General features: G+C 38.5%; 1 protein-coding gene across 4 annotated transcripts in view; it reads left to right on the top strand.

The window, feature by feature from the left end:
- The first annotated feature begins 261 nt into the window (after window positions 1-261).
- Window positions 262-26811, top strand: part of LOC578724 (thyrotropin-releasing hormone receptor) — a 92285-nt gene continuing 65735 nt past the window's right edge. For 2 of the 4 annotated variants that reach the window (XM_030975237.1, XM_030975236.1), the window contains exons 1-2: window positions 262-435; window positions 21702-21767. The gene's annotated coding sequence lies outside the window, so the exon portion shown is untranslated. Of the gene's footprint in view, window positions 436-21255; window positions 21438-21701; window positions 21768-25481; window positions 25616-26811 lie in introns of those variants that run through there. The other 2 variants (XM_011684229.2, XM_011684233.2) reach the window with 2 other exon arrangements.

Here is a 26811-nt window from a genome sequence, read left to right as displayed (position 1 = left end):
TCATTAACCAAATACATTCCCCAATTATTGCAGGGAATAAGTTTTGCATGTACTGAAAATACACCATATACATACAATGGAGCAAAACTTGTGAGTTTTTACCAGTGGAATTATTCAAAACGTCTATCTTTTTAAGACTACCGAGGTAACGCCCAACCGAATAGTGCTCTGGACGTAATTTCTCCAGTAATTATATGCCGTAGCACGTATGTTGGAGCACGGTTGGATCATGCACGTTAACCTCAGGACAAGAGTGTCTCTTTCTCCATCTTCCAGATTATTCACATCGGAAAAGTTATGTGGAGGTTACTTATTCTGAGGAACAACTACATGTATTTGACTATCCTGATGTAACGACGAGATATCAATTAATTTTCTACTAATTGTGGACTATCGTATCGAAGGCAAGGCATCGCACAATAAGGAGCGGCAGAGGTGAGCCGATTTTCTCGCTCGCAATCGTTTTGCTAATTGTGAGCCAGATTTCTCAAAGTATATTGTATTGACAATATCCATAATTATCTTATTTATGTTTCTTTGTATGATATTTGTCATTATCTAAATTATACTATTTTCTGTTTTTATTTAATCCGTGACAATTCTTTGGTAGACCTCTTCCCCTTTCTTGTCCCCTACATTTTTACGATTTTGATAATGTTATTGCTTTTGTTTACATCTTTTTGTTGTAGGTTTCCGCTGCCTTTTACTCTGCTATGTGAATCATATTTTGTGTATTATTATGATAATTGGTATCGGATGCGGAAACGCAAAAAAGACACAAACAAGAAATTGTAATGAAATAATGATGAGGAGCTAGACCATAGAGCGTCTATGGTCGAATGGTAATGGTCTGAGATTGGTAACGCCCTCGTCTCTGCCAGTCTGTTCGCCCTGTTTGACAATTAATGCAATGTAGGAAAGTAAAATGACCATTTCAAGTGACCATATTAATTGATACAGGTGGGAACGGTCAAGCGTTTACGGAACTTGACCTCTTCTTTCATCGTCCTCTAACCCTTTTGATGATGTCTTTGTGTGTGGTTTATTAAAGGGAGGCATATCTATAGGAGTGATGGTATAAAAGCATGTGGAAATTGACTTTATGGACGCTTTTTTTTTCCTGAATTATTATGTGTTATGTGGTTTTGAATGAGAACAAAATGACTCAATACAGCTGAAAATCACAAATACTGAAAAGCATCGGGTATAGACACAACCTCGTGGGATTACACAAACACGTATATACCCGGATGCCTGCTTTAACACCGGGCCTTGCGTAGAGTTGCGTAGTGTTGCGTACCGACTACGCCGATCGTACGCTACCCTACGCCGGCCTACGTAACAGTACGCTAAGGGACGCAAATGGGTACGCGAGATGGACACAAAAAATTAAACATGTTTAAATTTGTTCGCGTACCTTCTTACGCTCGGCGTAGTCGGTACGCAACACTACGCAACTATACGCAAAGCCCGGTGTGAAAGCCCCTTTAGTCCCATGCAGTCCCAGATATGAACAATGCCTCGTCATATTTAGAATGTATTTGAAACATGAAAGCTTGCACTCTTTGTGATGATAAATTGGTACTATAGCGTATTTTTCACTCGGAATGTAGAAACGTAATTTATTTTCAACTAGTTGGGTTTACCGGTGACAGTGCAGTCCCTTTAATGACACACGCAACCAAAAAACCTTCGCGTCGAGTAATGACCTAAATCAGTAACCATTTCGTGCTGCAGAGGATCCAGGGGGATTTCAAATGAATCGGTGTATAACAATACCACAGGCCAAAAAAGAAATAAAAAAGAAGAGAAAAAACAGGGGGAAAGCCGCCACACATGCAGGCACTCTTTAACAAAATTCATCGGTTCGATATGACAGTGCTTCGTGATGATTTGGTTTGGGTTTTTGGTATCCATATGTACCGCTGCGAGAGATTTGAGATTTGTCAAACTGACACGACCGACTGATTGCATTCTAAACAAAGATTCATCGCCGTTTGTTTTCGGCGTCTTGTTTTCCGATGCGTGAATATGAATAGTTCTGTTCTAAGTACAATATTATATTACCGAAAAACAAATTGTAGGATTCAAATTAAAACATGACGATCATCATGCAATGCTTTGAATTTACCTTGGAAACAATATTGCTTCATGTCCTGCTCCACAATCTCGTTAAGAAAGCTGATATTCTCTGTCATGCACGTTATGAGCAAAGTTGGGCCGTCATCACATCACAGCAAATGAACAGCAAGCGGATAGAACTTTCAAAGCAAAACATGATCTTAACCTTTTTTCTATTGCCCCAGACTTTATTCATCCTGTCATAAAAATTGGTCAATATTCTTTCTTTGCTGCCCATTGCAACATTATCAATGCCTGTTGCTCTTCATCATTGTCTTCTTTTTACCTCTAATAGAGTCTAAATCAAAATGATAAGGCTAACTCCTGGTGGATCAGTATGCGGATTTCTTGAGTCCTCATTGTACACGGGCCATCATTTTGATTGCGTTACTTCCCACATCATTATGTCTCAATGTCACATATGTCTATCATTGTTTCATTATGCATTCGCTTGCTAAATCTACTGAGACAATCTTGCCAAATGGAATGTGGAACAACAAAACAAACGAACAAACAGCAAACGTTTATAGCTAATATGGAGACAACTCGAATAAGAACAGACGCTAGAATGTCCACGAAATGTTTGCTCTCTTCATTTCTCATTCAAGTTTCATGCGATGCCACTCGTACATACTGCGTTAAAGGCCGTGACGCTCGCTGACGCAGGCCTATGTATTGACGCATCGGGGTGCAAAGGGCTTTATGTCTAATCGCATACCATGGCATACTCAGTCAACCTCTGTTATGAAATGTCGATTATTGCCCTGCCGGTGACACATTGATTAAAGCCATAAATTAGTATTTGTTTCAGGGACACAATGAAGCGGATCTGTAACAGAAAACTTTCGCCAAAGGTTGCGAGTATTTCCTCTGATTTGTTTTCTTCGTAACATTTATGCTATGAATTAATTATCATAAACTAAAGTCAAAGGAATGATATCATGAATATGGGGTAGCTTGTTAGGTTGTGGGATTTCCTTTAACGGAAAACACAGAATGCAACTGTTCGGGTGGATTTGAAATACGGTTTTAAACATGGTGGAGAAAAGTGGTAACACAACCGAAATTACAAATTTGTTATCAAGTGCTTCTTCGTTCTTGTATTGAATTACTATGATAATCTAGATTTAGTTGCAAATTGTAAATTTGAGCAAGGGAGAATCTACACACTGTACAAGCATAAAAATCAGCTAAATCTACAAAAAGCTATCACTTCGTGACGATACAATGACAAACAGAGATTATTCCCAGGTATGACTTGCCCGATATGACATGGCTTATACGATAGGGCCTATCGTGCATTACTAAAACTATATACGTGGAAACTCTTGTGAAGCCTAGCTTGCATCATCAATCAATTTGAAATGGAAGGTCTTGACTAATGACAATTATGGCCAGCTGACCTTCCGGTCCATAAACGAGACATTCTGTGAAGAAGAAGAATGTGAACATTCGTATCCTTGACGCATTAGCAGTAGACTTTTATGTTCAGGTGTAACCTTCCAAGGGGCGTCGCTGTATGGGGTGTATCGCCCCACCCGCGCAATCTTTTTTTTACACGTTAGCCTGGCCCCCGCCCCCCCCCCCCCACTCAGTGTTATTTAGGTTACGCATATGCTCGTTCCCTCTTTTTGAAAGCACCCCCTATCTGAGGACTGCCAACATTTCCGAACCCCCCCCCCCCCCTTTCGCGGGCTTTTCGAGGGCTTTTCCTGCCTTGGAGACCCCCCTAAATCAGGAAAAATGCTCAATGTACCCCCCTAAATTCGGAATAATTTCTCAGGAGTCCAAAGAGATGAGAGAAAAAAAGAAAAAACACCCCTTTTTAAAGAAATCTCCGGGTGAAAAGTCAAATACACCCCTTTTTTTTTACAATTCTCGGGCCGGACTTTGTCGCACGAAAAGTACCTCTTTACCGGACATTCTCTCTCTCTCTCTCTCTCTCTCTCTCTCTCGCGCGCGCACACACACACACACACTCATACACACACTCCCCCCCTTCCCTCTCCTCCCTTCTCTCTCTCTCTCTCTTTCTCTCTCTCTCTCTCTCTCTCTCTCACTCTTGTATTGTCTTTTGGCAAAGTATTGTTTTTGTATCTGCAATATAATGTCTACGAATCGTTGCCCAATATCCCCCTTTTTTATAATGTTTTTTTGTACTGACGCCCTGTCCCTCTCTATTTTTAGCCAGTCACATATATTATCACCGCTTTTTTTCCTGATAAATCATAAGGACTTTGATATATCTTTGTTTTTTACAATAACAAATTGAAACATGTCCTCCGAGTTGGAATTTCTCTCGAAATAGCTCTAGAGATTTTTGTTGTTATTAAATGTCAAGCCTGTAATGGATTACGTTGTTATTGCTCATTATACGAAACTAAATAGAATACACATGTGTTTTCATGGAAATGGACGTTGAAGAGCTTGATTTATTCATATTAAACATTTGAGAATAATTATGGCCACCAAGTTGATCCATTAGATCGATGCAAACCGCGTCAGACGTTCAACTTTATATAGGTCCCCTTTCATCAATTATACAAATTGTTTGTACACTGCAAAGAAAGTCGTATAATTTTACCCAACTATGGTGAGAAAGTTCAGGTCATCTCAGGTCAGACTGGTGTATTTATAATCATGCTCTAGACAATTGATATTTGGGGCATCTATTTTTACACTAAAACCTAGATTGGGTTTGGGGGAAATGTATCGCAAAGGCCATGGCAAAGTTGTCAACAACAAACATTCGCGCAACTTTCTTGACAACCCAGGGATCCTGCTGATCAGGGGACAAGAAATTTTAAAGCAGACTTAAGTTGATTTATATAATATATATATAATTTAAGACAATACAAAGAATCACAGTAAGCTTTAACTGAATGAGAATTTAAAGGTAAAGACCAGTATTGGAAATGCCCCAATTTCAAAAATGAAATGGAAGCTCTCATTAGCAATCATGTGAAATAATAGGTTTTGACTAATACATGATGATAAAAAATTTGCCGGGAAACCGCCTACTAATTCATATTATTTGGTAAATTTGTTTCTCTCATGGTCTGTGAGAGATATAGGGTAGTCCCATATACATTTTTCTGTGTATAGTGCTTGTAACTTTACGAAGAATGGGCAAATTTCTTATCATTTTGATGATTCCAGAACCTTGTAGATGCTAGATGCTAGATGATCAACCTTTTCTGATCGATTCCACAATGTTTCTTTCAAATGCAATCGCATGACCATAACTGGTCTTTACCTTTAAGAGAAATTAGGAGTTCATAGTGACCTAAACATGATACCTATTAGACAGGATGTATATGGAAGGGCAAGATTGAAGTAATACTAGGGAGATCGAAATTCGCAAATGCCAAAAGGCTAAATAGGTAGATGAATTCTGTCCATTTCAATGGATTTTTAAGACCTGAAAATGGGACCAAAACATCTGGAGGCAGGTGCTGCCCTTAATTTTACCGAGTGATGCATTTGTCTAGTTCCATCTCTCTCTCTCTCTCTCTCTCTCTCTCTCTCTCTCTCTCTTCTTGGTAGGTTTGTATAGACAGAGATATGAAGGAACGTGTAGACTTTGATAACTATTATCATTACCATCAGTGGCGTAGCGCGGGGCACCAGCATCGAGGGGGAAGGGAAACGGATCTCACTCGGTGGCAGAAATGCGAATTAAGAAGGGGGTGGGAGGGTTGTATCATTTTCTTTTCACGCTCCATCTCCCCATCCCAGCTTCGTCTTTTTCTCTTTATTTTTAAAAATAAATGTCATATTGTCTCTTTATTTGTCCACTTCTTCTCCACTCAATAGGGGGCACGTACTTCGTTAACCCTTGCTTTTAGGCTTAGCTTCGCCAGTGATCCGCACAATCGTTATTCATCTTGCACAAGTATGGAAATATTGGACATCGAGACAGCTTATCTTGAGCATATTTGTTTGTGATGTTAACATCTGTTAGGTTCTGTTTGTGCGTTAAGAATGCATGACCTGACTTAAGCATCTTGAATGATGATTATAGACAGATGTTTAATAAACTATATTATTATTTATACTAAATTGTTATAGACTACATGTACGTATTAAAGATGATCTCGATTCGATGCTCATAACAATTCTTTGATTTAATTATAACAAAATATCTCAAACATGATTGTATTCTATAGTTGAAGATATTCATGAATTGAAAGGAGTATTACTCAAATTGTTTTCTTACACATATCTTGTTTGACATTATATAGGTAGTACAATTACCTGCATTTTTTCCATTTCTTCCTCGACAGAAACTGATGATGATATATATTATTGAATGTGAAATATGTAGTCCTATGTCGCCCTCTAGAGACTTGTCATGACTCAAAAATAAAATATTGCTCTCTCGAAGGGAGCGTTGGAACATACAAACGAAAGTGTGCCTTAATGTTAGCTTTGTTGTTTGCGTAATTATGACTGGTTCCTTCCACAGATTTATGATAGAGAAAATAAAGTAGGGAATTAAAAACAAAGTTTGTTTGTTTTTCATCGACAGACCGATTTTGATGTAAAATCTATTCACCCCCCCCCCCCCCTCCAAGTCAGGCCGTCCAAAGATGAACATAAGAATTAAGAATTTTAAACTGCAGTGAAATCCCAATCATTTTAAAAGGTTATACACATTAAATGATCTTAAAATATATGAAAGAACAAGTTTCTTACATAATTATGGGGAGGAATCTATTTACGAAGATGCTGTCTTTAAACAAAAATGAAAGGTTGACTACTGGATTGCTCAAACTTCAGATGAGAAAGGGCAAACTTATGGTAATTCCATTTCATACCCATTGCGTGCAATGGCGTCTTGATGTCCTAATTATCATGACGACATTAAAATTGCCCTAATTACGCCAATTACCATAGCAGGGGGATTTATCAGATTTAGCCACTCAATTCATACGTTTCTTGACAATCACTGTCCTTGCTGGATTTTTAATTCCAAAGGCAAACATTCATTTAGAATCTGACCGCTCTCACTTCGCCTGCAGCTCAGAATTGAGACCATTCAACTACTTTGTATATCAAACTGTCATTTCATTCCTTTCATTTGTTGCTGTCTCTGTTGGAAACTATTGAACTGTTTGCAAACGGACAGAATGGTTAGAGGTTAACTGGTTTGGTTGCCATTGCTGCTGTCAGTGATGATGTAACAGGCGAAGGGCAAAGTAGACAATTGCACCCTATATTTTGGGGGCACCGCCCCGTAGAAGGTTTAAAGCCCCTCCATATCCCTATTTTTACCATCACATGACATGCAGGAACCCCCCGCCCCCCCCCCCCCCCCCCCCCACTCCGTGAACGGAGGGATACCATGAGTGTTACCAAAATGTCCGGTAAAGGGGTACTTTTCACGCACCAAAGTCCGGCTCGTACACTACACAAAAAAGACCTTACACACCGGACTTAGGGGGTGTTTTCAAAAGGAGGGAACATGCATATGCGTACCCTCAGTGGAGGGGCCGGGGCAGGAACAAGGTTTCCGGAAATATTCGATTTTGTTTGTTTTTCAGATGGAGAGCGAGTTTATCACTCTTATAAAACTTTTAGAAGATATTTAGTAATGACAGCATGAGATCGAAAATGATGTATTGCATTATGATCACACATTGGCAGACACTCATGGACGGATCCGGGGGCGAGGGTCATATGGGTCGAGGGTCGAGGGCCATGTGCTACCAAGTTCTTCAAGATTTGTCGATCTCGTTGACACACAGTTACGTTTTTTAATGATTAATGGACAGTCATATTCCTTCGATGGGCCATCCTGAGAATTATTCAAATGTTTTTTAAGGAATACATTGGTTAGTATGGTTATCATGTTCTGAATATTTGATCTTGTCAAGATTCTTTCTAAAAAAATTCGGGTTGTTGCTCGGGACCCTTTCTCACCTTCCAGTTAGTTTCCAACATGTCCGTGGAATCCCCCACATAATAAAGATATTGACCTTATCTTTTTATGATGTCATCCCTGATCTCACTCTCAGATCATACTCATGGACTTTCATATTTTTCTACTTGAAGGTGTTGCCAATAAAACTCTAGCTTCATCCATTAGATTTCGTCTTTCTTCGCCAACTAAAATTTATTTTTTCATGTCACATCTGTTTATTGTTCGGATAAAAGATGCTGTCCATTCTGCATGTGGAGATGTGCTACCATACCCTTTAATGGTATGTGCCTGATTATACAAAATAGGAAATTAGAAAAGGAAATTGTGTTCCCTGAACTTGAGCAAGCAATACAGTATGGAATTGCACCAAGCTCGGTACATAATCAACACACTCTCGTGTTATATAGTGCTTTGAACCCGTGCTATTCAATCACGAGCACATGACTTGTTCATAAAGTACCGTAATGAGCTTACTCCGGCACGACCACATGCGACGGTAGTGGACATTGGCGTAGTACATGGGCCGCATGGGGTACGCCCCTATTGACTGTAAAAAAAAGAGGGGGAGATAGAGAAAGGGGATGAGGGGGTAGAAGTCAACATTATTGCACCCCTTCGTTATCTTTACTCCCCTCGACAGACTAGTTCTTTTGCATTTCATTAACCAAATAAGCTCCCCCCCCCCCCCCCCTCGTGATGACACACACCCCATTACAATGACTCGGGTTCCCCATAGTGACTGGGCCCATGCTACCCCACTGCAGGCATATTGAGATGAGGAAAGGGAGATGAGATGGTGGGGAAGGAGGAAAAAGTTAGTGGGGCCTGAGGAGACATACATGTAGAAGGGACGGTGGTTTAGAGCCCTTATATAGGAGTAATTAGGGCATGACGTTACAACGAGTGAAGAAATTTAAATCTTGAAGAAGGATTGAACGGGAAAAGGGTGGGGGGAGAACACAAAAGGCTACCGTTTGTCGAAATGTTCTAAAAATAGTTTGCTCTCGTGTTAAACGTGTTAAAACAAAGAATTGTAGAACAAATTTCAGATAAGCACACCAATTCTTTTGGAGGATCTTCTCTATGAATGAACTCCTAGTCAATGAGTTTCGGAATTATTAATCTTATGAATTACGACCATTCGCGAGACCAAAAAGTATACGCAGCACCCCCCCCCCCCTTCCACTGGTAAATGAAAAATACTTGAGTATTTAAAATGTCTCCCGCCATTTACGTACGATCCATCTTACCATGTTTAAAACAATTTTAATGTGAAAATTGGTGGGTAAAAGGAAAAATAAAATTCTCTAGACTTAATATTTTCAGACCCTTTATAACATTAAGAAAGAAAACATTTAAAGCTTATCTGCCATAGTTTACAGGAGGGATTAGAGCGCCCTGCAAGGTCACTGTACAGGTGGTTATCTCATCAACTCAGCTCTCAGTTAACATAAGAAAAGGAGGATCATGGGGGACCAATGGTCACCGATTAGGCATTGTTTGTTATATAGAGGGCGCAAGTAGCTACAAGTAGTGCAGTGGGCCTTTAAGGAATGATTCGACAGAAAATTTGCGACGTCAAATTTTTTTCTTCTTCAATCAAACGCAGTATTTGTATGGATTTTTTGTTTAACGATATAATTGTTTGATTTCACTCAAGCACTGTGGGACTACAATACTCTCGCACTTTGTCATGTACGGACGTCAACCTTTCACCTTAGATGACTCAATTCATTATTACTATGATATGAGCTAATACGTGACTAGTGAATAAACAGCCCAGTAAAAAATCAACAAATTCAAAGGTCATCTTTATTGGAATGAGTATACATCTACTGCTAGAACAGCTTTCATTAATAACTTGTTCAGCAGCTATGTTGTAAATTAGTCTTTTACATGTGCAATGAATAATTAAAGCAATTTCTAAGTACTTTGCCTTTGATAAAAGCAAGCTAGTACACTTCAATGAAACATAAATCAATTTTGTTTTGAAAAATAAACCTCTCAATGAATGATATTAGATTAAACCACGTTGTCAGTCTTTATGAGAGAGAGAAAGAGAGGAGAGAGAGAGAGAGAGAGAGAGGGAGAATGCAATTAATCGTCTACAGTAATTGGCATTGCTACAATAATATCAATACCGAACAAACTTAACCAGTGATCAATGATAAATTGAAAGTATTATATTAGCTTACGGTAATCTCTAACTTTGCCCGTGACTCTCTAGTTTCCATAGTGGGGTTGATAAATTAGTGCTCAAATTGGCAACGACTCGAGGCATCACATCTGTCATTTATCTTCTAGATGAATTCAATTAGAAGTCGACAAAAATACCTGAAATGCCATGGCTGGTTGCAGGAATGTTGTGAAATTAAAGAGAAAAACATATTCAGAGAAAGACATATTCTCTTTAAATCGTTTATTTATGCATGAACAGATACTTGTGAGTATTGGTCATAACATTTCATTCTGCAGGAACTGAATAGAAGTCCTTATATTATTGTATTCATAAAGTTTCGAATCATCAAGTTTCTAATTATAATTTTGTCACTATTATTCAAAGACCTTGATACAAATACCATGGATACGAGTATTTGAGACTGCACAACTGAACCTGGCATCGGAATTGCAAACTTTTTATAGCCATATTTGAAATATTAACGAGCATATTATAGGACCATTCGAAGAGCGATCCTTTTCATGATGCATTCCTTTATGATCTTTTTTCATATGGGAAATTCAAGAGAACGAAAGATCACGTTTTATTGTCATATTTGCGATTATACAACCTTCCATTCAACTTACAGTACGTTTTTTCACGCAACAAGAAAGATAATTACACGAGCTAAGTACGCAGGCCTATATCACAAATTTAATATTTGTGTGTGCGCATGTTCGTGTGCGTGTAGGTGTGCAGGTGCGCGCGTGTGCGTTGTGCGTGTGTATGTCTGTGTGCGCGCGTGTATATGAAAACCTTGTACGTGAATTTCAATATTCCAGCTGAAGAGTCGTGGACAAATATGACTGTGAAATGTACATCGAGCAATAGTAAAGGAAAAGGTCAAGTGTGGTATGATATTTATCCCCCCCCCCCCCATATCTGTATATCATTTTAATTACTCTCTAACAATAAAATTGGCCATATTGGCCCGAATTCACAAAGGAGGTTTGTCGACAAACCTAGGTATTATGAGCGTCATATGATGCGTTTCTATGCGTTTCAGACCAAAGTTCAGACAAACCTTGGTCTGAAACGCGTCAAAACGCGTCATATGACTCACATAAACCTAGGTTTGTCGATAATCCTCCTTTGTGAATTCGGGCCCGTTTTATGTCGTAGAAAATGTTGCCCTTTTCAGTACGTGCGAATTGCTGTTTCGAGGGGAAACCTTTTTTCCGGACTATCCTGACATACTAGCATATGCAATATGGATTGGATGCAATATGTATGTTTTGTATACTTGCATGACTTAACAATTTGATGTAATTCGTCGTCCCATCCCCGATAGCATGCATTCCAGGAAAACCGTTTCGTTAATAACGTGTTTGTCATTCGTTTGTTCAACACCTTTAAAAAATACTTTCTCTTCTTCATTTCATATTTCGTCTCGTTTGTATCTACCGGCGACGTCGTCAACCATGCTTCGTTTCACGATTTATCCCCTTTTACCACTCCCCATTCCCCCCCCCCCCCTAGTTTTGTTTTATCTACCACTCGATCACCACTCCCTAGATCTCCCCTTTCCCTCTCTCCTACCTCATACCCCCTCCCCTATCTAATTATCCTTGTTGTTACCTCGTTTTTACTAGTTATAAGTACTTTGAAGGTCTTTGACTTTTTATATACATTACCTTACGGCATAATCTGTTCAATCTAAATTCATCGAAGAATAATTAGCCTAGATTACTATGAAAAGATAACGTGATATTAATATGACATGCCACTGTTATAATCCTGTCTTACCTTCAGTTTTCAGCATACCCCGGGGGTACCATTACTGGAAACTGTTGCAACAGTCAGGTTAGGAGTCTTTAACAGTCGTATCCATGGTAACCAGATGTTGTAGCACCCTTCGCCTGAAGTGCCAAACCACTTGAAGTTTACCTTTTCTCTTTTTCCTAATAATCCTCTGACCTGATAGTGCCAATTTGCATGTCCTGGTTTTGTATGATTTGATAAATGTATTTCTCTATGAGCTCCAGTCTTTCAATGATAACAAGAAAAAAATTAAAAGGATCAACCCAGGCCTGTAATGTTGTATTTGTTTATAAATGAGAAGGCGTTTACGATATGGCTTCGGGTTATGTGATAATACAAGCTTCTATCATTTTTATCATAAAAATTGCGTCTCCTTAATTTTTGATAGACAGTTTGACAGTCCAATGAAGGGAGAAAAATTGTTCCCTCGGGTCATAATGCATACGATAGTGGGTGGGAGGGGTGGCTGATGAGTGAGTGAGTGAAGACAGTTTCGGATGGCACTTTATTCTTTTTACGTGAATCTGATCGCGCTTACAGTTATGTCGCCAAATGCAGAAGCAAGAAATGTTGACACTCGAACAAAGTCATTCATAGTGTCACAGGTTTCTTTTCTTCTCTCTCATTTCTGCCTCTACAATAGAGGCATATCATTTGTTAACAATGTCATACCAAGGACGAAATGATATAATGTTGTAGCAATTTTAAAAACATCTTTATTTTGAATATAAGTACTGAATGAGAGATCTTCTAGATACAGGGATAATTTGATATTTGTAATAGTATAGAACATAAAGAGATTCACCTCTTTAACTGCTCTCTCGTGTTTTTTTTCTCAGTCTAACAAACTTGCGTATACTGCAGATGAATAGTCGTAATTATCTACCTTTCCATTCATTGATTATTTCTTTCAATGTTTCATTATTACTCGGTAATAGGTTAACGCCTAGAAATAGCTCTGACGTGGTTCATAATACGTTTCAATTTGAACTCTTTTATGAGAAAACTATTCTGTGACTGACGTACATGCAGTTCTTTCACTTTTAATAGGAATTGATTCGGTTTGTCCGGTTTCTTGTTTCTTGTTTTGTTTAACAAACTTTACCAAAAAGTTCTCTTTGTAAAGCGCACAGTGAAACCTCCTGCCTCGTCCGCTGGAGTCACACCCCCTCGCCTTCGTTCTGATTCGGTGCTATCGTCGAATGATGACTTTTTGTTCCCTTTGTTTATCCCCTCCATTACCCCTATAGGGGATTAACGGGATTAACAAAAGTCAGAGTCGTCTTGACCCAACGAGCACCATTTGGCACGCACAATGCATGGTAGATTGACGGGGGCTGAGATCGACGGAGCAGGACAAGAACAAACCTGACACGTCTCGGGCTTGAATTACCAAGATCTGGGGGTTATTTTGGGTTGAGGATAATGTTTTTTCAAGGTTATACAAGGCAAAAAGTGTAATGATTTTCAACAATCATCCATTTCGTATGAATGCGTTCATTAACTTCAAGGAAAAGAGTAATCTACCAAAGATTAGAAAGTTAGGAGGAGTAGGTTAACCACTTCAGGATTGTATAGGCAAAGGAGGGCGATAAATTAATAATTTCGCCCACTCCTACTCCCCCCCCCCCCCCCCCACCTCTCGATCCTCTTCCTTTTAATTGCAAAATAAAGGGGTTTGGGGAGACAAAAATAAAAAGTGAAAATAAGAATACAAAAATAAAACATCGATTAGATTACTTTCACTATCCGGAACTGATCTGATAAGATAACCACATTTCAGTGACCTTGCAGGGATGTCTAATCCTCTGGCCAAACTGGTGCAGACGGGCTTTAAGCCCTGATCAGATTGTGAAATTTTCTGTTGAAAAGAGAAAAGAATAGGGCATTTAATCGGATGAAGCCATGTAATTGTAAAGTATTTTAGGACGACTCTGGCCTGCGGGGGCATGCATTGACAGAAGGACACAAGTGACAAATTGCAGAAATTGAAATTTTATTGTTGGAAAGACGAATACCCATTTTGAAATAATTGACGCCTTTTTGTGCTGTGGAAGATGAATGACGACATTTCATTTTCCACAATTCTCAAACCTTTAGGCATTATCGCACTTATCTTGCCGGAAAGAGGTCATCAGTCATAAGTTACGTTTCTTTGCTCTTCTTGTGCTCCTTTTTTTTCATTGTTGATGAGAATATTGTAAACATTTGGCATCATTGTTCGGATGCAGAGCCGGAAAAAAGAAACGCAACTGGCGGTTCTAATTGTTTTTCTTCTCTAGAGGTCGATGCATTTAAGGCAGACAAAATAGGCATCTAAAATCAATCAGTCATTGGCGATCATCTTTTTTTGTTTCGGGGATTTTCACCTCGTGACAGTGGTTATTGACCCTGCTCATAATGTCTTGACCAAGAAATTCCGAAACATTAAGGGGATGAGCTTCTTGTTTTTGTGAAGGGTATAGGGGGTGACCGTGTAAATTCCTTTTCTCCTGGTTATATTATGGCATTAAATGATTTGGTTTACATCGTGATCAATCTAATCATCATAGTGATGGAAGCGATTATAATAAATTAGAATGCAGTTATTACAATATTACTTATAATCATTATCAGATATCGTGATAATGAACATTCACACTTATACAATACAAATGTGTTTGTCAATTTGATAATGAAAACGGTAGTGACTTTAGTTTAAAATACATAATTCTAAATCAAATTCAACTGCGAACCCACCATTTTCATTTTAACATTGAACGAATAATTGCGAATGAAAAGCTTTTTACCATGAGTTTACACTGTCACCAATAATTGCATTGTAAATGAATATTTTGTTCTTCCTATGTTTTGTTTCCTTTTGTTTAGCTTTCTTCGCCAAAAATACGGTAAAGAAGCATTAAATTGCATCGAGAGAGAAACAAAACCCTGGCACCTCCTAAAAAACAAAACACTCCCTCACTATTTCATTCATTAGAACATGAACCGATAATCAATATAATGTGATTCTCAGCGGGGTTCCATGACATGGGTTTTGCTATGTTTTTATCTAAATCGATTGAACATTAAACTGTGTGTATAGAGGCATGTCTAAAGCGTAACATCTTTGTTTTATAATGTCATCCTGTCTCTCCCATTTCCATTTTCTTTTTTTTACAGCGACTATCGACCCCACCCACTTAGCAGCCCTATCCGCCCCCTCCCCAACATTCTATTTCTGCCCTTTATGGCCTTTGTGCTCATCCGGCAAGCCCCTTAAACATTCATCCTATATATTAATATTAACAGTTAAAATTCTCGATATCAATCATTCCTTTTTGTTAACTTACAGCACGTAACCATTTATAAATATCAAGAATTCATTTCTCGATGTTAGGAAATGAATTCTCGATATCGGGGAATGACTCTCAGATATCAAGAGATAGGAAATCATTTCTTAAACGAGAAATGAAGTATTGATACCAAGACATGAGTTCCTGTTGTTTACAAATGGGAATTCTTGATTTCACGAATTGAATTCTTGATTTCACGAAATAGGATTAAATATTTAAACGACTTGCCATATGCTCGTGCTTTTCACGGTGCCATTTTTATATTGACTTTTTAGCTCGGTCACCGACGGACATTATTTTTTTCTTTTCATCGATACTTATCTATTTAAGATAAAGACCAGTTTTGGAAACGCCCCTCTCTCAAAAAATGAAATGGAAGCTCTTATTACCAAACATGTGAAAAAATATGTTTTGACTAATACGTGAGCATACAAATTTTGCCGAGAAACCGCCTACTAATTGATATATTTGGTAAATTATTATATGTATTTGGACCTGATAGATTTAACGCACGTGTGTGGGTTAGTCCCATATACATCTTTTTGTGAACAGTGCTTGTAACTTTATCAAGACTGGGCCAAATTTCTTATCATTTTGATGATTCCAGAACCTTGCAGTACACACCAATACTTATATGCTAGATGATCAACATTTTCTGATCGATTCCACAACGTTCCTTTCACAATGCAATCGCATGACCACAACTGGTCTTTATCTTTAAATCGCTATAGTACACCACTTTTTGCATGATGATTATACCAAATACATATAAATTGGTCATAGCATTTTCTGTAGTGAAACATACTTTTATTGACGTGGTAAAAAAAATGTCATGTATGTCCGTTGTACAATTTGTCCATTTTTAGTGAAATGTGCAAATGTGCGCTCAACATTAGAATATCCCCATTTTGTCAAATATTAGATGGACGACGGGCCTCCGTGCATCCTGAAACGTATAATTCCGTGATCCCGAGTTCAATTACTATAAAATGATTAAATTTAAAAAAAGGAATAGCCCTAATAAAGACAGTTCAATATTTCAATACATGTATTTTCAAACAAGCGTCCAAGAACTTGTAGAAAGCATGTCCCGACGCGAAAAGTGGAAAGAATACTGATTGTCTTGAGTGATGTCAAAGTGTGATGATATCGACTGGATGTTGTTTTTATTTTCGAACAACAAAATATGTGCCTGTTATGTTGTTACCGTTTTGTTTTATGGATTTGCTGAATTTCATGCCTGGAACACATCAAAACCTGATTCTATAAAGGCCAACATCAGAATGTAATCTACCGAGATCTAATCTCAGACCCCTCGTTTCATTGGCTTCTCTTTCTTTCTTTAAAGTTCAGTGACCGATGACCGGCGAGCGCTATTTAAATCATCGTTAGATTTGAATAAGGCGAATACTTTCCATCGATATTCAATTCCCTTTCTTTCTCTTTCTCTCACTTTGACTCTTTCTCTCTCTCTCTCTCCCTCCCTCTCTCTCTCTCTCTCTCTCTTTCTCTATCTCACTCTCTTTCTCTCCCTCACCCTATGTATATATATATGGCTTTTATTCTTGTGAAAAAACACTTCATTAAACCATGTTAACAGTGTAGCATTATTTATTGCATGTCAGTTCTACACTATCTCATCTTTTCACCCTCTTATTAGTGCCCGTCTTCTCTGCCATGTCTATTCCTCTGAGCTAATTCCATCTCATCCTATCATTCTTGTTTCTATCCGTCTCTCTTGTTTATGTTTCATTACGCTGGTTTACACTCTGACACACGAGTCCTAATTCTGTCACATATTCTGGTTAAATATGGAGTTTGAGATTCTTGATGGTAAAATTCCTCTAGGCCTCTATTCCTCGAATATGTTATCCCCGCTCTATCGCATCACAAGCATTATACGAGATTTCATGTGACGATTAATCGTATAAATTTCATTATTCAAGGTAAGCCGATACAAATGTCTTGTTTGGCTCATTTCCTGAAGACTTTTTTTATACATTTTTTGTCGACTTCTTTTAATGAGATTTACAAGAAATTCGAATGTCGCTCGGCACCAGGGAATGACTTTCAAAGGGGTGCTTACTGCTGGGAGAAAATTATGTTCGAAAGTTCAAGCAAGCAGAATGAATACAAGTTGACATGTTTGTGTGTATTTTTATTACAAAATTCGCTGGCAAGCTTTAAATAAGTAGGAAAGTAAGTAAGTCGTCAATCAATCAATCAATCAATCAATCAATCAAACAAACAATTAATAATGTTCATTACAAGAAAACAAAGGGTCATATGAGCTGACAGCACCCCCTGCACCTCTGGTGCACCCCTGCTGCACCCCAGTACCCCATGCCCCATGGTGCTGCCCGTCTGCCTGCGAATTTTATGAATATCCAGCCTCTTTCAATTTATAATTCTCCAAAATCTTGTTTAGAATACTCCTGAAGGTGATCTATAAATTGATCCCACTGGACGACTTCGATCGTTTCAATACTATTAATAACAGACAAATTATCCATTTTGAAAAATTACACCCTATCTATAATCAGATTTGGGCGGGATTAGCCTCTATACCCACTCAGCTTTAAGGGAGAACCCAATTTGTCAATTTTAGTAATAGATATATCGAGTGGGATGGAAGATATAGAGGATGAGAGATAAAGCTTTGTAGTGAGAGAGAGAGAAAACGAGAGATAGAGAGAGAGAGAGAGAGAGAGAGAGAAAGAGCGAGCGAGATGGAATGAGATAAGAGGGAGAAAGATGGAATAAAATAATAGAGAGCGAGAGAGTTAAGTCCAATCAATTCATTCACTTTAAAGCTTATCTGCCGTAGTTTACAGGAGGGATTAGAGCGCCCTGCAAGGTCACTGGACAGGTGGTTATCTCATCAACTCAGCTCTCAATTAACATAAGAAAAAGAGGATCATGGGGGACCAATGGTCACCGATTAGGCATTGTTTGTTATATAGAGGGCGCAAGTAGCTACAAGTAGTGCAGTGGGCCTTTAAGTAATGATTCATCAAAAGAAGAAAAAAAAACTTCGCAATAAATATACTGAATTGTATGATTACAATTTGAGTGAAATATGAATCATGTAAAAAGATAATGTAAACAAAATTGTCAATAATTATGAGTTATTTTCAAATATTGCTGTACGACACAGAGACACAAAAGATAGATAGAGTGCGCGTGCGTGTGTGTATTTGTATGAGAGAGGGAGAGAGAGAGTGAGTGCGTGAGGGTGTGTGTGTGTGTGTGAGAGAGAGAGAAAAAAAATAGAGAGAGAGAGAGAGAAAGAGTGCATGTGCGTGTGTATGTGAGAGAGGGAGAGTGAGAGAGAGAAAGTGTGTGTGTGGGTGTGAGAGAGAGGGAGATATATATATATATATATATAGTGTGTGTGCGTGTGTACAGTATGTGAGAGAGGGAGAAAGAGATAGTGTATGTGAGAGAGAGATGTGGTGTGTGTGTGTGATAGAGAAAGAGAGAGAGATAGAGGGTGTGCGTGTGTATGTGAGAGAGGGAGAGAGAGAGGGAGAGATGGTGTGGGTGGGGACAGAGAAGGAGAGGGAAAATGAAATGTGGAAATGAGCAGCCAGCCTGAGAGGATCTTCATCAATTGAGAAAAGAAAGGAGGTCGTGCAAGTCTCCAGACATATTAAATCTAATAGAGAGGCGATTCGTACAAGTAAATCCTTGTTAAAGTAAGTGGGTGTTAAGAGAATCACTCGAGTATGATTGACAGATACCGTCCCATTATCTTCAAATATTGGAGTATGCCAGAGATGAGAATGAGGATGAAGCAATTTTAGCAGGAAATTTATGTCGTTCGTTAACATTATGGGTGTCACTCGAGCATTTGTATTTGAAGGAGGATTTCGGTCTAATTTTTCTACAATTTAGCCAGTAATATAAAAATAAAAATAAAAAAATAAGCAAACTTCCACTGTATGTAAAAAAATGTCAGTTATGGTGAAAAAGGTTGACAACGAGCAAAACCAACAACAAATAAAACTTTCAAATGTCCTACTTCTGTTAAATATTTCTGGACAGAAATGTCAGTTATGGTAAAACAGGTAAACAACGAGCAAAACCAACAACGAATAAAACTTACAATTGTCCAACGTCTGCCAAATATTTTCTCGACATAGATTTGTAATAGAAGTATCAGCCCCCCTCTCCTCCTTATTATAGTAATAATAATTTGACCTCCTTTTGATACCCAGGCTAACCACATCTATATTGATACTGCTCGTCATGAGGGCACTGCCATCACTATTAACCCCAATATTCCCAGACACCCTTTCAATACTCCTGGGGGAGAGAAATAACTGTTGGCCAAAACTCTTTATCCAAACATTTACAAAAATTGAATCTGAGACCTCCCGTATGAGAGTCAAGAACCTACAGCAATATACCACGGTGCTCCTATTATATCAATAATAATTTCTAAAGGCTATTGGGCATTATCAAGTTATTCAGATAGAACCTTTCATGTTAACATTCATTTTCGAAATCCCAATGTTCGAATATAAACAGTGAAAAATAATTTCACTGGTGGAAACTTCTCTAAAACGCAAATGCTTGTGGCGAGAGTGCCGTAAACAAACAAAAAACATGTCAATACATTTTACATACAAGCACATGGGCAAAACAATGAACAAAAAGCATGTGGTGAAATGGACGAGGACATACTAAAACAGACATAAAGAAAAGACGAAGATATATACCTGTAGGCATTCTGTATCATCTATGTACACTGGAAGAACTTATAGCAAAGTAAAGAATGCTTTTCAAGCCCCAACCTTGAGATGACAAATACAGGGTGGTGAAAAATCGAATTCAAGTTAATTATAGGCTCTCTCTTTTTTAAGAACTAAATTACAGTTCTCATGCTCACACAGACATTTCTAACCACATACAAGGCCCATATATATCTCCCCACCCTTCATTTTCTTTACTTTCCATCCACCCCTTCTCTCTTTCTCTCTCTCTCTCTCTCTCTCTCTCCTTTTTCTCTCTCTCTCTCTCTCTCTTTCTCTTTTTTTTTCTCTCTCAATCAATCAATCAATCAAATAATATATTTTAACTAATGAGCTAGAACATTCCATTTTCAAACATACGAAGAGAAGTCTGATTTACATTTTTATGGGTAATGAATGAAAAGGGGTAAATTGAACTTCAAACTCCAAAGTGCTCATTTATCAATCAAAACGACGAATGATGTCAAATAACAGCTTCACATCATAACCATCAGTTTTAGAATAGGTTAAATAGACATTTAATTTTGTTTTCAAATTTGGTATTTTTTTGCATAAATTTACAAATAACCAGTATTTGACAAATTTCCTTATACCCTTGGCAAATGGTTTTAAGCAATTACTTTTTGTATGAGTGAAGACGTCATCTTGGTGAATGGATTCAAATGTAAACAACATTACGTACATATTGTACTTTTCAAATAACCTTGAATAACACTACTTAGTAGCCACTAAAGGTCCCGCACCTGGGCCCCGTTGCATATAACTTAGCATTGATGGTAACGTTGCATTTAATGGTATAACTTCCATGGAAAACTTGATTTGATTAGATGTTGAGTGATGTTGCCATGGTAGTTCATATTGATGGCAACATTAATTCTCAGTAATATTAAAGTTTTATGCAACGGGACCCAGGACGGCGTTACATCTTCAGAAAGGAAGTCGTACCATCATTTTGCTGGAGGGGGGGTACAGACAGTGAAGACTGCGGTTAGGTGGGTGCATTCTTCTCGAACCTCTTGCACTCTGTGACGCTCTGTCGAACTGTCTAACAAGTATTGATTGCAAAAATCAATAGAGCCAAATAAGATAGTAACACTGGAAGGATTATCGCTGTACGGCAAACATAACGCGCTGCCGTTGTGTTGCCTAATCTCGTAAGCTACTAACTGGTAATTAACTTGTAGCGGAATGGTTAATATTTTAGAGAGATCATAGGCGCACGAGACATCGACTAGGTTGCGCTGCCGACTTCTGGGAAACGGCACTGACGGCGTTTATTCACCGATACACCAGTAATGATCGAAATTGATGGTGCGCAAATGGTAATCAAATGAACAATCTAGTTCTCAAATGATTTTTGACGAAAACGTATCAACGGCAATGAAGTGAAATTACGTCTAGGCCTAAGGAGATGAATTTCTTGTGAGACGTACACATCATTCAATTGGACAAAGTCTGGTATAACTTCTCACTGAAAAATTGCTTTGATAAGAATTGAGAGCATTTTCTACTCTGTATGCCTTTGCAAACATTAGCATCATTACTTTTAGTCATGTTAGTAAATGCATTTATTCTTTTCCTTACAGATACATATATTGAGCAACACTCCATCGAGAACCTTGGATATCTGCAGTCACTTTGCTGTTAACCTGGTGAGTGAGCTATTATAGGCATAGTATATTTAGTGTAAGTTCATCTTATCGTTATTCTTTATTCCTCTTTATCGTAATAAAAATAGAGGAATTCGATGTCAGATCTTAATAGCTAACTTTCGTTAAAAGGTAAAACTGCAACTTGACAAAAAGAGTGTACGACATCAAGCATTATCCTGCTAGATCCCTTACTAATTGACCCATTCATAGCAATTTATAGAGAATAATTCATTAGCAATTCAATGTGATTGCAAAACGCTGGATATTGAATCTAACAAAATGACCCCCGTTTCTGTTTCCCAAAGCGCAACCTCTTTATTTGCAAAAGTTGGATTGACAAGTGAGCGGAATAAAAAAATTAAATGGCAGTTTAGTTTTCTGACAATATCACATGGTCATTTTAATCATTCAATCCCGCCAAGCGTGATAAATTAATTAAATAATGGATCCAGCAGTCTCTGGCAGTAGGGGGGAGGGGTGCAGAAATTTGAAAGTTGGGTAACAGCAAATACAAAAAAAAAATCACTAATCCGTAATCGTGCTGTTTGGTGTAGGGGAGACTCTCCTTTTCTTTTCCTACTAGAATATAACTGGATGCGTCTTACAAATATGTCAGATTTTGTTTAGCGGGGAGGGGGACCCAGTGGATTCGTCACTGATTTCCCCGCTGTTACCAATGCAGCTCGACTTGCTGATTGAGGTTTGTCAATGTTGATTGACGAAAAGGTTGGAAACTACAGTGGAATCCATAATCTATCCATGAGTTTCGATCCCTCAATGAAAGTTTAATTTACACCAACGGACTGCCGATCTTGTCTTTGAAATAGACAATCTTAACAAGAGTCATCCACAAAAATAATTTGGCCATTTTGGTTACAAAGAGGCAGCAAAACGGCGCTTTTGTTTATTCGAGAGTGTTTGCCCAACAAACGGACAAATGCGATATGGGCCATTGTGAAACAAAATTGACCAAGATCTACATGATATTTAGGAAGGATGGGAAGCTGCATTGCAACGCATAGCAGAAAGGGGAAATAGAGCTGAATGAAAATAAGGCGTATTAAGAGGAAGGAGTAAGAAGAGAAGAAGTCTAAAGAAGAAGAAGGAGAAGAAATAAAGAAGAAGAGAAAGAAGAAGATGAAAAAGAAGAGGAGGAAATAGTATAAGAAGAACAAGAAGAAGAAGAACAGAGTGAAATGAAGAAGAACAATAACAAAACTGAAAAACACTTCAAAATGGCCATTTAATTATAATTTTGTTATAGGTTTTCTCGCGTGACAATTTAGTCCATTAAGCTGTACTTTAAGGATTCTGCAAGTGGCTACAACAGCACCTATTTGTAAACAAGGGCAGAGGCGATAGTCATGGGAAAGGGGATGACAACCCCCGGAATTTTAAGGGTGGATCGCCCCTCCCCTTACCCCGAGTTTGTTTAATTTTTTGGAAAAAGCTCCCCCCCCCCCCCTCCCCCATAAAAAAGTAAGGCAAATAGATAGGGTTGGAATAAAATATCGTGAATATTATGCACTAGAATGCAAAGTTTCACGATTCGCAACATTTGCATTGTTCAATTTAAATCAAGGTTTATAAAGCGTGGTTCTATATGAATAACTTGAAAATGCCCAATAGCCTTTAGAAATTACAGGATTCTCATTCAGAATGATGACAAAGGAGAATATGGTAGCATAATAATAAGAAGGAGAAAATATGAGAACACGAAGACAAAATAGACAAGGATAGTGAAGGCAGAGAAGATGAAATTGAAAAGGCAGAGAAGATGAAAATGGAAAGCATGGGTGACGCAGAAGTTAACAAAGAGAGAGAAAAACTGTCTTGAAGATAAGGTCTTTTAAGTGTTCTTGGAGAAGATCAATGGTGTAAGTGATAGAGGAGAATGCGAGCAGAATAAGACTCCAATGAAATGACATCCCAAGGGAAGTAATACATGAACTTCCCCTTCTTTTATTACCCTTTACTTGAATTGGTCACGAAGCTCACTTATTCTATAGGTGACCAACATGGGGAGGTTAATGCTCCCCCGGTCTGTCAGCTTAATGAAGATGATGAACGTCCCTATTACCCATCTAACGATAAAGCACCCGCTAACCGGAAAGCATGATGAAACATCGAGGGGCGCTTTGGAGGATCCAAGCGAGGGGGAGGGGTGAAATAGGGCCCCCCCCCCCCCCCGTCTTAACCCCATCTCGCATACCTCGAGCCTTGGGTAATGATACGACTGCAGGACCCTCAGTGAGAACAGTATGAATACTGTCAGATATTTCTTTTGGACTTGAGCCCCCCCCCCCCCTTCCTCTACTTCGGCAAAACAAATATTTTGGAGCCACCACTGGTTCGATTTAGAAGAGAAATTGATCACGTCTTTGGGCGGAGAAAGCATTATAGAAAGACCAAGACCAGTGGACTCGGTTGGTCTGGAACACGTTAAGGCAATTATGGAAAAGGTAATATTAAGATGTGCCATAGAAATGCACTTCTTTCTGTTATGTCATTGTTAACTAACTTATCATTACACAGTTACGATAAGAGAGAAATATCACATATTTCCACAAAATAAACTAAAATAAAATGCAATAGCACGCCATGTAGTCTAAATGTGGCAGATTGCCGAAACCTTGCAAAAATTCACCTTTGTCATCGGATTCGGTCGACCACTTCATCTCTCTTCGATGTCGCTGAGGGATGGATCTAGAAAAAAACTATCATTTTTTACACATTGCCCTGGTCCCTTCGCTTTGCTCACTTTATTAGCGTACGTTCGGGAGTTGATTAAAGCAACAGTTTGAACACACCTCCAGGAACCGGTTCGCTGCTCCCCATTCCATCACATTGCACCTTCATGCCCTTGTAACAGGTGTGCCTGGAAGCGCCGGGAGAGGGGGAAGCATCCATTTTCTTTCATTCCCCATAATCCTGCGAGCAGTGCGACTCGAAGGCATGACAAACATTCCATGTTATGAGAAATAATTAAAAAAGGCCGCTTCGCCGAATTTCTGTGTCGCAAGGGAAAGAGTTTGAGGCGCGTCATGATGCATAAGACCTGCTTTTTAAGGTCAGCGCTTCATCGCTCACCCAACATCACCCCCACCAAACATCCCCTCCCCCCCCCCCCCCAGACACACCAACTTGACCGACCCCAGTCAGGCGAACAAAATACCCCCGATGGCCCCAAATCGGTCGGTTTTGAAATCGGTGTGGAGCTGCGTTTGCGATGTGACTGAGGTATAATGGATAGTGTCTGGTAACTCAGTGTGATCTATATTAATTCAACCAGACTGGTGGATGGTCTTTACCAATCCTTATTTCATTCCAGGAAAGCTTGAAAGGTTATGTTCACGGACTATCTAACGCTATGGTTGAGGATGATAGCTTGATGAAAACCGCCTAAAGCTGATCATTATCTTGTTACGATTACCATAAAGATTACCATTCGGACGGTTCAAGAGGACCTAAATGTTCGAATGTGTCCACAAACGTGACAAACCATAACTCACTTTGTTGACTCTATTATTTTCTCTTCTTGGATTGGAATTGGAATGGAATGGAATTATATATTTGAAGAATAGTGTTTTTAGTATTTTAGTGGTGGTTATTTTACCTGACTGCTAAGAAAGCATAAAAGCTTGTTAATAGTAAGCAACCATAATACATTTCAATGAATTTGTTCCACTTCTTTAAATATATATTAACATATATTTTCACATCAATTGATTTTTCGTCTAATATTGCCATTGAATTCTAAAAGGATATACCCATCGAGGCGCTCCGCATGGCTAAGTATGACGTTCATGACAAATCGGTGTTTAACGGGCGGTATTTGAAGATAAAAGGTTTGTTGGAGTTTTTACATGCGTTTTATCAATTGATAAAGTTACGCAGAATGTTCCGCTAACTTACATAGAAAGAAAAGATGTAAAGCTTTGAGAAGTAAAAAAGACACGAACATAATTTAATGGAGTGGACAGAAATGATGCTTTAGTAATTAAAATACCTTGCTGGTAACGGAGATCGCGCCGAAGGTGAACCTTACGTCTTTGTTGGCATCCCCCTTTTTCTTTCCCCTATTTTGTAGTTCCTTTTGTAGTTACAGATTGGTTAATTTAATTACTCATTATTCCTAAGTTTCATTTGAGGTGTTTACACTTGTACAAGCATTGCTTTTTAGTGGACCCCTCTGTTTCCAACATGTATTTCTTAAATTTATTTTAAATGCTTATAATTGATTTGTAATGTTTTGTTGGAAACATGAATGAATTTGAAATCTTGAATCTTGAAAATCTTACACAATTGCATTTTCTTTGTTTCAAGATAAGTAATGAACGAAGTGATGTATTGAAAACTATAAATTGACACGAAAAAAATGGACAGGCCGTTTATTGACATTATTACCTGTAGCAGTGGGGATTATATTCACTACTACCTGCATATGACTCTTTTTAAAAAGCATCTCAATAGCAAGAATCTATTTAGAAAGTAATTGTCATGATTGCTACCGTAAATACTTAGATTTCCCCAGGAGTTTCTTGGAAAACAGATTCAGTGAGGCTATAATAATCGAGATGAGCTGAAGGAAAGCCCCATTAAGATTTGAGCACAATTTTTTAAACTGAGTTTAACCCTTAAAAGTAAAAGAAACATGTGGGAAAGAAGAAGGGGGTTCCCTTATAGTTGCATCAGACGTTTGACATTACACTTACGACATACTTCGTTGCTTGCCTTGTCCTTTCACGCGAAGATACATCACATAATCTTGTTCCAAGGTCGGTCTGGTCGCGTTAAGGTTCTCACTGTAACATCGACATTGCGTCGCCTCGAGGGCTTATGTTGCTGTCTTCAGTAGATGAGTTCAGCTGCATTGAAAACAAGAGCAGTCGATAATAATTAGCACATCATAGACGATAGGATAGATTGCGATCTTACGTAGTAGAGTCCCCCAAGTTCAAGGGACTATGAAAATAACATGAGCTTTCATTGCTTTATTTATTTTTCTCTTCACTACTCTCTTTGATCTTCCTCCCCGAGAAAC

This window comes from Strongylocentrotus purpuratus, unplaced genomic scaffold (genome assembly GCF_000002235.5).
Source record: "Strongylocentrotus purpuratus isolate Spur 01 unplaced genomic scaffold, Spur_5.0 spur5_scaffold_8, whole genome shotgun sequence".
NCBI classification, from domain to species: Eukaryota; Metazoa; Echinodermata; class Echinoidea; order Camarodonta; family Strongylocentrotidae; genus Strongylocentrotus; species Strongylocentrotus purpuratus.
Note: the sequence above shows the minus strand (reverse complement) of the source record. Positions and strands in the feature narration are given on the sequence as shown.